At 31.6% G+C, this 12,830-nt stretch overlaps 1 protein-coding gene across 3 annotated transcripts in view; it reads right to left on the reverse strand.

Moving 5' to 3' along the window:
* Positions 1-12,830, reverse strand: part of LOC127735310 (G-protein coupled receptor 83-like) — a 101,811-nt gene that overhangs the window by 52,727 nt on the left and 36,254 nt on the right. For 2 of the 3 annotated variants that reach the window (XM_052245448.1, XM_052245449.1), the window contains exon 2: positions 7,342-7,452. The gene's annotated coding sequence lies outside the window, so the exon portion shown is untranslated. Of the gene's footprint in view, positions 1-7,341; positions 7,453-10,657; positions 10,869-12,830 lie in introns of those variants that run through there. The other variant, XM_052245450.1, reaches the window with a different exon arrangement.

The following is a 12,830-nucleotide window of genomic DNA, read 5'->3' on the forward strand; positions in this document are numbered from 1 at the left end:
ATCAAAGATATCAGGCTTATAGTTTTTTTTCAAAATCTCGTCCTAATACTATTGCACGAACTTGTCTCTTTAGTTATATTAATGCATGGTTGTATCGTGTTATATGAGCATCGGCAGTCTTCGGAAGTCATCTAAATGGTTAATTTGACGGCGTTCAGTACTAAAATAAGCACAAAATGCTGATGATTTATCACGACTTACGATTTCATGCATTGTTTATTGTTTTCTTTTAAACTTTTGTAATCTTGGTTAAATATTCAAGTACCGGGTATGTTATAAATCAAATTAGGGGTTGGTGTCAGTTTGGGGCTAAGGTATTTGGCAGCCTAAATCCCTTAAAATGTCGATCAATTTGAAACAGATGCCAATTTAACTCTGTACATAATAAAGGAAAAGTAGCTCTATGAGTTTATAGAAAGAATTTTCAGATAGGTTCAAATAAAACCTTTACGTAAGAATGGTAATTTTATTAAATAAATGTGGAAATGACAAAACATATGTTTAATACAAATTATTACAGACCATAAGCACATGATTGTATACCGCATTAAAATAATTACAGTGATAGCCTAAGGTATGTTTCTTCATAAAAACAAAGGACGAAGGGTATTCAATTAACATTAAACTCGCCTTTTCATTTATGTATAATGAAAATTTTAAATATGCATGTGTTTTATATACATTTTTCATACAAATAGATTTTACGGAGTACAGTCACTGTTTGTGCAATATGAAATGAAATTGTCTCACTTAGAATTGAAATATGTATTTGCAAGGTAAATAAAAAAATCAAGTTCTTCAGTGATAAACCTGTATGATACATCACGGCAGATTGAAGACAATTTATAATGCAAAACATTGAGGCACAAGCATATTTGTTATGTTATGAATAATAGATATGGCGTTTGCTGATCACGAACTTATATGGGAAACGGAATTGTTGACATAAATCTGAATCAGATGACGGAAAGGATAGTCGGGAATGATTTCCTTCCCTAACTATTCATCAGATAATCAAAATTAATAATGCAAAGTGAGAATAAACCTGTGCAAACTAGCTTCCGGACAAACAGTTTTATTGATTGCATTATTTTGGTAGGTGGAAAAGAAACATGACATACAAAACAAAAATGTCTCTTTATTTACGTGATTGTAATGACCTTCGTCTGTCCAGGATTACAGAATTGATGTATACAGATAGATTATGACGTCATATAGTTGACTATAATCATAGAAATTTCTATTGAAGAAAACAAAGCAAACCCCTAACAAGGAAAAGAAACTACTACATAATTAATTGTATATAAACATGTACAGTTAATTATGTGGTATTAGACGATTTACTAATATAAAACTTTTATGTTCGGAAGGTACTTTTTATCGAATAAATGTTAATGAATGTATTTTTCTAGAGTTCGAATTTGAAACTGTTGCAGTGGCACATGATGAATTAATGAATAGCTAAAAGAAGTTACGCATGTGCATCCAATAAAGTAATGAGATTGTGTTGTTCTTAATTACCCGAACGGTTTAGATTTTCATCATCAAGTTCATACAGATGTAGTAGAAATTATGTTTTTCATTATGCTAAAGATGCAAAAGCCTGATTCGTTCGATATCACATAATTATATTTTATTTAGAATATCCATGAGTATTCAGTCTAAACATGTATTTTGCCAATAAAAAAAAGAAGAAAGCGCTACTGATTTAATATATCCCCTGAGAATGATTACCAATGATAACAGTTATATCAACACTTTATGTTAAATGTTTTAGAGCATGTGCATAACTCTATACAGTAGTATATTTAAGCACAAGGTCGATTAGTAATATGTCCATGTCTATGATAATAAATTAGGAGATATCGCTTCTCTAACAATCAGATTCAATACATCAGTCTGAATCTGTGTCTTGAAGCTTGCATGCACATTGTGGTTTACCATCCTTTCTTTTCATTATTCAGTATGGATTATCTGATGGTAGTTCAGAAAAGAAAATTATTTTCGAATGTTATAAATAAACATGATATTCCGAATCACATGCCTGAAATATTTTGTATTTGTCTTCTAGTATTTATAAAATATTGCCGGTATGAAAAAATATTTGGCTGAATGTGTATGCAAGACAAACAGTTAGCATGATTAAATAAAAATAGGTAATAATTAATGCAGACGTCAATAAACTCATAATAAATTCCAGGCTTAAAATGTTTACGCCAGACGCGTGTTTCTTCTACAAAAGACTCATCAGTAACGCTCGAATAAAAAAAGTTAAGTACGAAGTTAAAGAGCATTGAGGATCCAAAATTCCGAAAGGCGAAGACGTGAAGGACATGTAGCAACTGATCTGAATCATCAAGATTTCCGAACTGGAACAATTGAATTCGCCTTCCCAAGGATCGCTTTGAAGCGGGTCACACAAAATTCAAACTATCGTACGTGACTAGTCAATGAGATGCTTTGTTAGATAATTTTCTTATTCAATCTTTGTTCAATTCTTAAACTTATAAACTGATATATTGATTTTTCCCTGGATATGACATTAATATATCAAATATGTTGTCTTCAAAATGCATTATTAGAGAATGTGATGTATGTATAGATGAGAGGACAACAACCCAATTTTACTAGAGAAACCACAGTTAATATTCAGAGGTTACATAACGTTTGAAAAATATACAAAGATATACAAATATATACCTGACAGCAATAACAAATTTCAAACTACGCCCAAACACTTGTATGGTCAAAAATTGCTGTTTTTTTTCGGTTATCGTTTTGTCATTTCAATTCATCGCCTTATGATTTTAGTCCTTCTCTTTCCTAGCTACTTTATACTATTTGTAGACAGAGGCATACACATGTGGAGGGGTTAAATTTGGTGTGTAAGCACTTCTTTTAATATCAATCAGCGGAAGCCAAAGATAAAGGGATACAGATAAAACGCATAATAAAAAAATCAAATCAGAAAAGGCACTTAATTTACGAACATCGACATTTCCGAGTAATAAAACACAACAAAATATAAAAGTACTATGTAATAGTGTGTCAAAGAATATCGCATTGAAACTGAAAACAAGCTGAAAGTACTTGATCTTTTAATTGTGAATTCATGTACCCTTATACGTATGCTTTATATCTAATATATATCATATGCTTAAAAATTTAAAAGCCTCCCACAATATGATTTTCTATACTTATAAGATAATACCGATTACATTTTTATGTCTATTTATTGATATGGTATCTTTCGATATTTTGAACGACAAACAATGCAAAAAGAACGGATGATATTTCACTCATAATACCATACCGTCCCGAAAGACTTTTCAATCCTTGTTATGTTAGTTATAGAACCATCGTGGTTTTATTATCTTTATCAAAATGTTAATCGCCATGACTAGGACGATTTTGCTGTTAACTTTTATAATCAGTCAGTTATTCATTAAACGTAATCAATATCTCACACAAGTAAATCATTGCCTGATGATGTACATGGGGAAAAAATATCACCAACGCATGACTTTTTCAATATAAAAACTTTGCTGAAGGAAAAATGAAAATAGTTAAACCATTGTCGTGACGTCAGCCTATTCATTTACCGTGGATTCTTTTTCTAGAATCAACGCTTTCTAAATCTGTCGCTGAAATGGATTCACCAAATTATATTCAATTGTTTCCTTTGTGTGCCTAATTTCATTAAGTTTGAATAGCTAATTTACTGATTTCTGTTCACTAATGGAATTAATTAAAAAACTTACCTTTAATTTTTGTAATTTTTATTTGCCTTCACTGGGGATGATCGAACCCGTCCTTGAAATCTGTTATGTGTGACTGACATCAACATATCGACGAAACATCTCGGCTACCAATTGGTTACAATTTAAATGTCTATTTTATATATATAAATGAACATATGATATACATCTGTACAACGCACACACAGGGCTTGTACCTTTATATATACATAAAAGGCAAATCGTATAGTATAAGTTGGTAGCCGCGAGGTTAGCATGGTTAAGATCAAAAAGTTAAAGAGTCAAGTTAAAGGTAGGGACTTGTCGGTTTAGGTTCGAATCCCTGTATTCTCTTTGTTGACCCTATTCTTTAGTTTTTCTATTTTTTCTTATTTTGTATGTAATTGTGGATATTTTTGAAATAATAGTGAGTTTTACCGTGGTTTTTTTTAATTATTATTGGCTATTTCACATATGTGAAACGAAAATGATTACATTCAATTTGTCCATTGTTGTTTTATAGATACATGTATATAGTAAGATTTCATCTGTTTTACTACATAATTTTACAAATGTTTATTCGCAAATTCCTATGCGAGTAAATCGTGATGTGCCTAGAGTTAGGCTTCTTGCTAGAAATTCCGGTAACCTACTTATTATATATTACTTTATATCTGCTCTTTGGTCAGGTTGTTGTTTCTTTGACACATTCCCCATTTCCATTCTCAATTTTATTAGAAATAAGTTCGAATATATCTTATTTTGTAAACACAGATAATATTCAGATGCCTGATAATTTAGAGACAGACGTGTTATGTTATATTTGTATTTTTCTAACCAAATAGTTGTGATCTTCTATTTAGTAATGCATCGTTGAACATGATACCATGGTTATTTAAACTCACTTACAATACCTTCTAATTAAGAAAAGACTTTAATTTTGAAAAGACATCAACACAATAGTTTAAGTAATAGATACAATGGATAAGCGTTGATTCATGAAGAACAAACCATTCGCCCTCCGGGCTCATGGTTTCTTTTTCAAGAATCAACGCTTATTCATTGTATCTATATTACATAATCCTGGTGCAATACCAAGAGACCTCTTGAGTTTGTAAACGCTATAATTTAAGTTTAAGATGGCTAATTAAATGATTTTAAGTACTTTTAATTAAGTATTAGAAAGGTAGATAAATCATAAAATTTAGACGTAATGTGTATAAATTTTAATATATATATAAATAGTTCATAAACAAATACAGCCCATAGCATAAAGACAAAATGCAAAGATTTTGTTATTGTTATGTGTACATGTATCACGTTATTGTATTGCTGTCTTAGTGATGTCCAGTCCCTAGTCCCATCTTATTTTTACACAGCAAAAGTCAAATTTAAGACAATACAAAGCCAATGTGATTGAAATACAAATTATTTATCCACGATTCGCTTACAATGGTCTGACAATAATCCTTTTAAGACCTTTCGGGGTCTTCTGGTTTTGTCGCGATGACACATACCTCCAAAAAATTGGAAAGCTGAAATTTCATTGGCTGATTTCAGACAGAAAGCGGGATGTAGTATTGTCAAATCCTTGTGAGTAAAGCATGGACACAAGATCTGTATTTAAATCATATTGATACTAAGCAAATCAATGATATTTTTTGCGTTTTTGATCCAAAAAAAAGTTTAATTTTTTGTCCGAGTTTTTGCGAAAATCAGAGTTGTAAAAAATCAGTCATGCCGTAACTACTTTTTTCTTGGTATTTGTATACGACTCCGTATTGTTTGATTAAACTGATAGATATTTTTTTCAATTTATCTTTATGTTGATTACAGATACAGATATATTTTTTTCCAGATAAAGTGCAGTCTAGAGCAAGAGAGATTTATGAAACAGAATTACGGACGACATTTATCATCTTGAAAATTGTTTACAAATTTGATTACCATCTATTTTGTCGGAGGAAGTGGTATAGGTTTAATTAATTAAATACTATAGTACTGACAGTGATATGGTGCCTGGTTCAATAAAGATGATGCATTTTTTACTATTAGAACATCCACGAGGACTTTCATTACCTTGTTTTATACTCGAAACGTTCCGAATGAAATTACTGGAAGCACGCATGCACATATGTGTAATCTATTACTTCCATAAATCTTCCCAATTACAGACGAGAACACCTTATTGTATTTCTCCAATTTTACTTTTTTATATCGACTTTTTAAAACCAACTGCTTCAAATGAATCAAAATAATGTTTGAATCAAGAAGTATCAAGTGTAAATAAACAAATAGCATTCTAATGTTCACTCACACAAACTCTAAACATTTCACTATAGCTAGTTACGGGCATGTACTACCTAAGATTAATGATTTGAAAATATGCTAGCCTACCTTGAAATCGTAACAATTAGACAACCCCAACAAGTATATCATATTGATGAAAGATTTTCAACGCTTTTCGCTTAAAAGGTCCCAGTAATAAAGGCCAGCGGTTAAGCTACTATTCGTTCTAGACCCGAACTCACTGGTACTGAGTCTTTTATTTCCAAGCACGCTTTCAATTCATAAAAGGATTTTATGTACGCAAGAAGTATTCTTTGTCACTATAAAATATTTTTTACTATATTACGTAGAATATTTTCCCACGAGACTTTGTCTGAAAAGTTGAAAATGCATATACATCTTTTTTTTATACAGAGATTTTCATAATTCTCAGTATTAGTTGTGATTGATGGTCTTGTCTAACAAAAACCTCATCAAAGATACCAGGCTTATAATTTGTCACGCCAGATGCCTATTTCGTATGCATAAGATTTATCAAGTGCTCAAATTAAAACAGCTTGAAAGCAAAATCAAATACAAATACAAGAGCATTAAGTGCCAGTCTTTGTAAGAAGCAGGCACTTTTGAAAAAAAATCAAAAACATGGCTGGAAAAAAAACCCACCGACCTAACCACCCTATTTTGAAGTAACCCTCATCCTGAGTTATAAATGGTAGGTCTTTTGTTTCTGCGAGTCTGGTAATTCGAGAAATCTCTAGATAACTTTTGGTTAGAATCATTGCAGTTACGGAGAAAGCTCCCCTTAGATGTTAATTTCTAGTGCATTTCAACCAAATTATATCTTGAATTACCAGAACAGGAAGAGGAAACGAATGTTATATTCGTGCTCAATTATACATTTTGAACATTAATTAATGTTAACTTGAGTGGGTTTTTGTTTGTCATGTTTTCGCCACTGCCTGATTCTTAGGTAGATTGGCACTTAAAAACAATAACGGCTTAAAAGGTGAGCCGTATACCGTTAAAGGGTAGAAAATTCTTACAGAAGTGATGACTATTGGGCTACTGATACATTGTACCATCTGGGACGAAACGTCCATTAGCAGTGACATAGACCAAGTGGTTGTAAAAGCTCATCAAAGATACCAGGTTATAATGTGTTAAAAATGATGGAAAGCTTAATACTTTTATTTAAATTCATTGGTTAATGTTCAATTTTCAGGGTTTTTTTTCAAAATAGAGAAACTGTTATTAAAACATCTCGTTAGATCGCTATTAACCGTTAGTTGGTATACACAGTGCAAAAACTGTTTACCTGACATTAATTAGAAAATTCCAGGAATCACTAGTGTAGTAGTAGTATTAGTCACTGGTAGCTGTTTATCTGTTTTCCACACCGACATCAATCAGGTAGTTATACGAATCACTGAAAGTGAAAATAAGACTTGAAGCATATTGTCAATTGTTCATGCAGAGTATAAAGAGCATGATAACCCTTTCCATTTTTTAACGTTAAATCTCGGAATATTCAGAACAACAACTGTGAAAATATAAGATAGATAGTAAGTAAGACAAGACCGGTTCCACTTGTGGAGAAGTTCCTAGTACCCTTTTCGGAGCACTTGATATAACAGTATTTGGTTGGGTTCGTTTCACTCAGTCTTAAGTTTTGTATGTGGTGTTTGTCTTTTCGTCGTCTATCCTTTTTATGCCATGGCGTTGTCAGTTTATCTTCGACATATGTGTTTGAAAAAAGTAAAATCACAAAAAATACTGAACTCCGAGGAAAATTCAAAAAGGAAAGTCCCTAATCAAATGGCAAAATCAATAGCTCAAACACATCAAACGAATGGATAACAACTGTCATATTCCTGACTTGGTACAGGCATTTTCTTATGTAGAAAATGGTGGATTGAACCTGGTTTTATAGCTAGCTAAACCTCTCACTTGTATGACAGTCGCATCAAATTCCATTATATTGACAACGATGTGTGAACAAAACAAACAAAAACAATAAGTAAAAATGTCACAAATAGGGGTAAATAGTCTAATTCGGTAGGTCACATTCGTGAAAAGGGAACGGGATTGTAGTTACGACATAAGGAACATATCCGATATCATCTGTGAAACGGATATTCCATAACGGTCAACGAACTCGTGATGGCGTCCGTAAAATTTACAAAGTGATGATTTCAACTTCACCATTTTGGAACTCTTGGTTTAAAAATGAAAATTCACAATTGGGAAGCTGAAATTATCTCTTTTGTCGTAAAGTTTTGTTTTCAACCGACCCTCATAGTCAATTTCTAGATATAAGTCATAATCAAATGGCAAAATCAAAAGCTCAAACACATCAAACGAATGGATAGAATGGGACGTCCCCTTGCTATATTCCGTTTCTTTTTTACAGGTTTTTGCACAAGGTTTAGTTACAAAAAAACGGAAGATACACATTTTTATTTTATTTTCTGCATGTAATAAATGTATTAGGATAACACCGGAACGGCAAATTTAAGCACTTGATTTAGATAACCGACATGGATGCTTCCTTTATAAAATAAAACCTTCGTGGCCACACCGCCTGCATTCTGTCCAGCGCCCTAGACCACTTTTATATAGTCTAGTTGGTCTAGTGGTCTGGGGCCCTGGACACAGTGCAGGCGGTGTTGCCACGATGTCTCAGATGCAGGGGTTCGAATCCAGCTAAGGGAAGAATAAAAATTTGCTAACGCAAATTCGCAGATCTAACATTGTTGGGCTAAATTTGAGACGAAGTATATATAAATCATGGTGTTAGCCCTGTATAACCACAGGTTATCCGATTGAGAACGTCTGTATTAAGTTGTCACATATTTAGACGTGTGTATATATATATATATATATATACAAGTCTAAATTGAAAACAACGTTCAAACTTATGATTGCGTTGGATAAAAACCGCAATTTTTATACGTGTGCATGCAAAACAAATTTCTTTGTAGAGGGGTCTAAATACAGCACAAACAACATTTTCCAAAAGACCAAAAAAGTGAAAAAGTATATTTTAACAAAACGCATTTGACTAGCAGGTCGAACAACGGATGTTCTTAAACCCTGCTGACTGCCATGGCGATTGCCAAATAAACGGATCACAGATGTAACACAATGGATCTTAATTATATTAATTTAATACCAAACAGAAAACAATAAACTTGCGGAAAAGATGGTATATCGCAAACATGAGGTGCAAAAATTTGTACACCATATCCGGATTTCGACAATTAATGTCTCTTCAGTGATGTAAGGAATCGAAACGGTATTTGGAAGGCCATATAATTTACCTCAATTTGGGATTGACTCTTGAATTTTGAAGAGTCGAAAAAGGATGAACGGATCATATAAACCCGAAGGCAAATATAATACAAGCCCAAACGAAAAAATATAAACAAGTCTATATATATATATATATATATTTAGGTAAACACAATTTGTAAATATCCCATACAGCAAGCTAGGTTTACATGTATCACGAATCATGCTCAGACATTTCGAATTATTACCAGTTAAATTTCAGTTACTCTGGAATCACAAAAAGAATCGTCAAACTCTTTAGGTATGTCTTCACAGAACCAAATAGTATGTAGAAAGAGATAAATCAAACTTTAATTAGCATGACAAACTTCAAAATGAAAGATTAATAAAAGTCCAATAACTTTCAAACTGCAAACAGTGGAGGAATTTTCGTTAAATGACCTTACATGGATTCAATGATTGTCCTTTTCTTAATTTTCAATATTTCAACATTCAAACATGATACTCTATATTAAAATCTTTTTTTTTTTAGTTTATCCAGTTACTAAAACGTATGGTATTACATTATGTAAATACTTGTTTTTTTGGCATTGCACATGATCATGCTTATGCGGACAGCTTAAGCTTATCATATCTTAACACTTAACTGGGGGTGTTCCGCTTTATATTTTAGTTTGGAAGACCATGGGCTTTAAATTACGAGTACTCTCAGATTTTTTTTGTGTCTTTCGTCTTTTGTTTTTTGTTTGTTTTTTTGATACTAAGTATACCGATTTGAAATGTCTAGCCCTACATGAGAAATGTGAAGCAATTCAAACGAGAAAATTAACGGTCTAATTTATACAATACAATTTATGAAAAACAAATATGACCAACATTCTTTATATGCCGGTCCCAAGTCAGGAGCCTGTAGTTCAGTGGTTGTCATTAGTTCATGTTTGTCATATTTGTTTTTCGTAAATTATTTTGCTATAGATTAGTCCGTTAGTTTTATCAATTGAATTGTTTCATACTTTTCATGTCGGGGCCGTTTATAGCCGACTATATGGTATAGGTTTTTTCCCATTGTTGAAGGCTGTACGTTTGCCTATATCTGCTTACATTCACTTCATTTGAACTATGGTGAATAGTTGTCTCATTGGCAATCATACAACATCTCTTTATTTTTATATCAACCAATGATAACCACTGAGTTATTCTCAAGAAAACTCAACTTGCTGGTTTTCAACCGAAATAAAATATTTAAAGTACTTAAACTTGATACAAAAAAATTACTAATACAGATAATAGTGTTTTTAAAAATAGTCTAATAAGATATTATAATCAGCAATCTGACTTACAACTACAAACAATCAAATCTGGAGCTGTGGACAGTAAACTGATGCTTTTCAGTAATATTTTTGTTCCAAATTTTGTTCCCTTCTATCTTCAAACCAATCTTACCAAAAATATAAAGAGTAAAATTACACAACTACGTATCAGTGATCATTGTTTAAATATAGAACGGGGTTGATATAATAAACCCAAAATTCCAAGAGAAGAACGTTTTTGCAAATTCTGCTCTAAAGTAGAGACAGAAGAACATTTTTTGATATCTTGTCATAAATATAAAGATATAAGGCAAACTTTTTTCCAATCTTATGGTTTAGATTTGAAAGATTCACATAATAATTATTTTTCAGTTTCTAAACTTTTAAATCCACAAAATATTATTGAATGTAATTATTTATACAAATTTATTAGAGATGCATTAAAAAATATATGTACAATTGTAAAATTATATACAACAAGTAAAACTTTGAAATGTTGTTTTTTATATTACCATATGATTTGTAATGGAGAACACTAATGTACTATTAGTTATCTTAATAAAGAATCTGAAATCTGAGTTACATGTTCGTCAATTATGTGGCAGGTTTAATTAAACATGCTTGTTTAATAAATTTATTAGGGAGATACACATCAAAGTAAAAAAATATATCTAAGGAATCACAAGAACTCTTAAAGGTGCGAGACCTCTGTGCATGCATCACACACCATGCGAGTCCACATGCACTCAGAAATATTGTGGAAGGACAATCAGTATACTGTAAACGTCTGTAGTCAACTTGCGTAAAAGATAAAAATCTAATTTACACCAAATTTTAAATTAGATATTCACATATGGCGACTGGCGAAATCAGCGATTTTATTAAAAGACAAAAGCATATCCCGGAAGCTTTCATAGATACGATATTAATCGTTTAAAATATCTTGTATAAATCTTTATCTTTCTGAGGTAGTATTACTAAGTTAAGCTACAAATATACGTTTGATCATCAAAATTTAATTCAATTTACACCGTAGAAAATTCCACAACGAAGCTTTATGTGGTTTTATTTTTTTTAAACTGAAAAGAGATTTAATCGAATAGTTAAAATAAAAATGAAGAGATTTAATTTATTTGTTTTCCTATTTTATTGTTCAAATTTCTAATCGTAATAATCACATTCGTAAACTCTTGATGTTTTTTATGTAATCTTTGCATCTATTTTACGCTGAATTCGTGTATTGCTCACACTATGGCATCATTGTGCACTGATTATTATAGTTTCCTGTTTATTGAAATATAACTGTCATCGCCATATGATTTTATTTATTAGTTTGTTTATCTTGCAATCGACGAATTATGATTACTTTTAGATAATACTAAAAGTCATTGAGACAACATTAATCTCCTATGTTTGTTTGAAAGCTCAACATCTTTCCTTTTGATGAGATCATATTAACTCCGTGAACAGATGCATTGTTGAAGTTTATTCACCCAGCTGGTTCGCCTCTCACAAATTGTTTAACACATAATCATGTTTAATGCAAGTAATGTCTATAATGAACTTATATATGCAAGGAAGTTATATTGTACAACCTGCCTTGGTATAATTATGTTTGTCTATTTTTCTTCATCTCTTGTTTGTGATTTATGTGTCCTTAATGGACCTTAATTTATTTAGAAAATAAACTGATTTGATATGATTAGTTGTAAAATATTTTAAGGCTTGTCGCAAGACTCTTAGAGAAAACAACATACTGAGTTCACTGACTTACCTTTTTAAAACAATGACGGTCACTGGGAGACCCCCTTCATTTTTTTTAAATGTTGTATTGCTCAACAATACAATGTAACTATTACTGAGATCTGACAACTTAAACGAACTTGAACATGATTTACATCCATTCTCACAAACTTCATGTCTTATTAAAGGAGAAGATTGCTATGTACAATAATATTCGCAACTAATCATGCACATGTGTGAACAATCTGTAATTTGGAGTACCGACATTGAATTTTCATTCCAAGCATTTAAGCTGTTAGCACACTTTATATATATTTTATAATTATCTTATCTAATTCGACCAATACGAATATATGTAAATGTGAAAGCAATCTTAAACATCATAAAACAAACAAAATGAGATCGAGATGGTCAGCGCACGATTTTTAGTTAGAGGCAAGAAAATAAAACCGATACTAGG

Source organism: Mytilus californianus, unplaced genomic scaffold (genome assembly GCF_021869535.1).
Source record: "Mytilus californianus isolate M0D057914Y unplaced genomic scaffold, xbMytCali1.0.p SCAF_3, whole genome shotgun sequence".
Classification (NCBI taxonomy): Eukaryota; Metazoa; Mollusca; class Bivalvia; order Mytilida; family Mytilidae; genus Mytilus; species Mytilus californianus.